This window comes from Schistosoma mansoni (assembly GCF_000237925.1).
Source record: "Schistosoma mansoni, WGS project CABG00000000 data, chromosome 2 unplaced supercontig 0120, strain Puerto Rico, whole genome shotgun sequence".
In the NCBI taxonomy this organism is placed as follows: domain Eukaryota; kingdom Metazoa; phylum Platyhelminthes; class Trematoda; order Strigeidida; family Schistosomatidae; genus Schistosoma; species Schistosoma mansoni.
In genome coordinates, this window is record NW_017386000.1 from 957026 (window position 1) to 961660 (window position 4635).

A 4635-nucleotide genomic window follows, 5' to 3' on the forward strand; every position below is an offset into this window, starting at 1 on the left:
GAAGGACAATAGATGTGAGAATCAGGAGAGGAGCTGACATAGCTTCAGATCACCACCTGGTTGTGGCCAAGATGGGACTGAAGCTAAAGAAAAACTGGAAAACTACACAAACAACACTACAAAGGTTCAATACAGCCTTCCTTCGAGATACTGACAAGCTCAACGAATTCACGATAACTCTCAACAACAGGTTCCAAGCTCTACAGGATCTACTGAATGAACAAGAAACTACGATGGAGGACAACTGGAAAGGGATAAAAGAAGCACTAACTTCAACGTGTCAGGAGGTTCTTGGTTCTAAGAAGCATCATCATAAGGAATGGATCTCTATGGGAACCCTGGACAAGATTCAAGAAAGGAAGAACAGGAAACTAGCAATTAACAACAGCCGAACACGAGCAGAGAAAGTCAAAGCACAAGCAGACTACGCTGAAGCAAACAAGGAAGTGAAGAAAAGCATTAAAGCCAACTAGCAGAAATACATGGGAGAACTAGCAACGACGGTGGAAAAAGCTGCAAGAGAAGGGAATATGAGACAACTATATGATACAACGAAGAAATTGGCAGGGAGATATAGTAAACAAGAGAGGCCAGTCAAGGACAAAGAAGGAAAGACAATCACTGAGACTCAAGAACAGGGGAAAAGATGGGCAGAATACTTCGAGGAACTGCTGAATAGACCAGCCCCATTGAATCCACCGGACATCGAAGCAGCACACACTGACCTTCCTATAGATATCACTTCACCAACGACCAAAGAAGTCAAGATGGCCATCAGACAAATCAAAATTGGGAAGGCGGCAGGACCTGACAATATACCAGCTGAAGCACTGAAGTCAGACATTGAAGTAACTGCAAACATGCTTCACCTTCTATTCAAGAAGATTTGGGAAGAGGAACAAGTGCTACTGACAGACTGGAAAGAAGGATATCTCATCAAGATACCAAAGAAAGGAGATCTGTGCAAATGTGAGAATTACAGAGGCATCAGTTTGTTATCAGTACCAGGAAAAGTTTTCAACAGAGTGCTGCTGAATCGAATGAAAGACGCAGTAGACGCCCAACCTCAAGATCAACAGGCTGGATTCCGTAAGGATAGGTCGTTCACAGACCAGATTGCGACACTACGGATAATCGTGGAACAATCAGTTGAGTGGAACTCATCACTATACGTCAACTTCATTGACTATGAGAAGGCGTTTGACAGTGTGGACAGGAGAACATTATGGAAACTTCTTCGACACTATGGAGTTCCTGAAAAGATTGTCAACATTATCCAGAACTCATACGATGGACTACAGTGCAAAGTCATGCATGGAGGACAACTGACAGATGCATTTCCAGTAAGGACCGGAGTCAGACAAGGCTGTCTACTCTCCCCATTCCTCTTCCTTCTGGTGATTGACTGGATCATGAAGACTTCGACGGGAAGCACGGAATACAATGAACTTCGCAGATGACCTAGCCCTCCTATCTCATACACACGAACAAATACAGACGAAGACAACAAATGTAGCAGCAGTCTCTGCATCAATAGGTCTCAACATGCACAAAAGAAAAAGCAACATTCTCAAATACAACACGAAGAACACCAACCCAATCACACTTGATGGCGAAACTCTGGAAGAGTTGTAACATTTACGTACCTGGGAAGCATCATTGATAAACAAGGAGGATCGGATGCAGATGTAAAGGCGAGGATTGGCAAAGCAAGGGCAGCATTTCTACAATTGAAGAACATATGGAACTCAAAACAACTCTCAATTAATTTCAAAGTGAGAATCTTCAATACGAACGTCAAGATAGTCCTACTGTACGGAGCTGAAACGTGGAGAACTACTACGACCATCATCAGGAAGGTACAAGTATTCATAAACAGTTGTCTACGCAAAATACTCAACATTCATTGGCCGGATACTATCAGCAACAGCGTTTTATGGGAGAGGACAAACCAGCTTCCAGCTGAAGAGGAAATTAGGAAAAGACGTTGGAAGTGGATAGGACATACATTAAGGAAATCACCAATGTGCATTACAGGGCAATCCCTAACTTGGAATGCTGAAGGGAAGCGGAAAAGAGGAACGCCAAAGAACACATTACGCCGGGAAATAAAAGCAGATATGAAAACGATGAATGTTAACTGGAAAGGAAGGCTCAGGACAGAGTTGGATGAAGAATGCTGGTGTGCGGCCTAAACTCCTCGACGGGGGGTAACAGGCGTAAGTAAGTAAGTATCCTGTGTTGTCCACTCCGACTGTATATCTCCCATCAGCATGGTGAGGTCCTTCCTTGAGCACTTAGCTATGACTGATTGCAGCCTCTCATAGAACTGATGTTTATCTTCGTCGTTGATATCATTTTTGGGTGCATAACATTGAATAACATTCATTGTGATCCCCTCCTTCTTTGTTCTGAATGATGCTTTGATTATCCAGGGTCCATAAGATTCCCATTTTACAAGTGCATTTCGTGCTTCTCTGGACAGCATTAGAGCAACTCCCTGAGTGTGTGAAGCATTTTCCTGTTCGTGACTTGAGTACAGTATCATCTCTCCCGTATCTAGTCTTTGCTGTCCAGTTTGTGTCCAATGAGTTTCGCTGATTCCATGTACTGCAAATTTGTATCTCTTCATTTCCATTGCTATTTGACTGGTCTTCCTGGTCTCCCATATTGTCTGGACGTCCCATGTACCTCTGAAGAGTGTTTCTCTGGTTGTTAGAAGATGCATCGGCTTCGTGACTTCCGAAAAATTTCGGCTTTCATTATGAGGCGTCATAATTATTCCTTCAACTCCCAGGGCAGAGTTTAAATAGTTTGAATTATTTTTTCTGGTTAGCGTTTTTTTAGCGAGTTAGCTTTTCTACGGGATGGGGTCGCTAACCCCATGCCCAACCCTCCTCCTTTACCCGGGCATGGGACCGGCAGTAACTCTAGAAGAGCCACAGGTGGAGTCAGGTTTCGAGTATTATGTAAAATGTGTAAATAAGCTATTTGGTCCCATTGATTAACGTGATCGTATGGTGCACAAATCCTACGTCGTTGAGCTATACTCTCTGGGGTTAAAATCCGTTAAAAAAGGACAATGTGGTCACACCAGTACCTTATATTGGCCTACTCTTGGCCTGAGTCGTCTAAGAAAATCCGAATTCGTTGATTAGTATCCTACAAACAAACTTATCTGCCCTTAGAAGCTTCATAATGTATAGCGAAATTGATTTAAACGATAAAGATGCATCCATAAAGTCATTGGCTATTAAAATCTATATTTATGCAAACTTCCCTGTTATGACCCACGAGAAAAATGTAATCAGTTTTTATAGGTCTCAGTCACCATGTCCCAAAATTTCTCTATGGGAGTTCTAATGGGGTGTTCTAATATCGTTCTTGTTCTTTCATCTTTCTTTCACCCCTCCTAATAGCACAACTATGCATCACAAAATTTCGTAGCAGATTATAAGAAATTGGATTGTAGGTCTCTTACTGTCCAATCAATTAAGAACTGGTCGTTAGTCCCAGTTCTTGGGCGTCTTATCAAATACAATATTGAGAAAGAAACTAGGAAGTGAAAACAATTATCTAGCAGAAACTGTACCATATCTTTTCAGAAAGAATGGGAAAGCCACTCGTTCTCATAGTTTCCTCTAATACTATGTAGTATGGAAACAAGAATTGACCATTCAGCTCCAAACAAACACGTCAACAGTATTCGGTAATTATAACCTATCATAGAATACTTGAAAAAAGTAATCTAAATAAGGTTGATGAAAATTAGAAACTATGCCTTAACTGACTACTGATTTAAAACTATTTTGAGATACTATCGTTTACTTTCGAGTAGAATAAGCATTCAAATTAAAAATGGAAAGAAATAATAAACTGACTGGAAATAAAATAGTATATAAAATAAATTAAGGTAGTCAATAAGGCGCCTACCAGTAAGTCAGTAATTACCAGCGTAAGACCTGTCACGAATGTTCATCGGTCCGGTTATCACTCGTATTAGTAAAACGAGAGAGTAAACTGGCAAATAAGCAGAGAAGAAAAAATCTAGTCAGTCGCATTCGAAATCCAAGCATAAGAAATACAATGCAAATGAGGTCGAAGACTGACAAGTTAGAAATGATACTTTATTCAAGATTTAAAGGATTTGAAAAACAAATACAACTCCATCACTGCTTCATGTTTATCTAGTTCTTAGTACCAATAGAATTCTGTGGATTTTCTCAATGAGTCATCGCACCTGGACCTTCGACTATAGTATGTAATATTTATGACAGGGAAACAATGTTAAAGTTTAAATTCATTCAGTATTGTTTGTTTGAATCTTCCCATCGATTTGTTAGGACTGCAACTGGTCAGTCTCTAATTGGCATATGTGCATACTGTGCGTATTGCCTCAATATAGCCTTGATTCACAAGCATGATAAGCAAGATTTGGATAGTGGCTAGCAGTGGAATCCAGGACGCGCGTTTCGTCCTATTTGGGACTCATCAGCTGGATGTACCTTCATCTCAGAGTTGATGTTCACTCTGGGACTCGAACCCAGTTCCCTCACTTCAAACGCCATCGCGTTATCCAGTCGGCCACTGAGTCCTGATAGCCACTTGCTTGTGGAACGAGGAAAAGTTGTAAAT

General features: G+C 41.0%; 1 protein-coding gene across 1 annotated transcript in view; it reads left to right on the plus strand.

Annotated features, from left to right (window-relative positions):
- Positions 1-4635, plus strand: part of Smp_211340 (DEAD box ATP-dependent RNA helicase, putative) — a gene marked incomplete at both ends in the record, with an annotated part of 32958 nt that overhangs the window by 12518 nt on the left and 15805 nt on the right. The gene's annotated exons all lie outside the window — the stretch shown is intronic.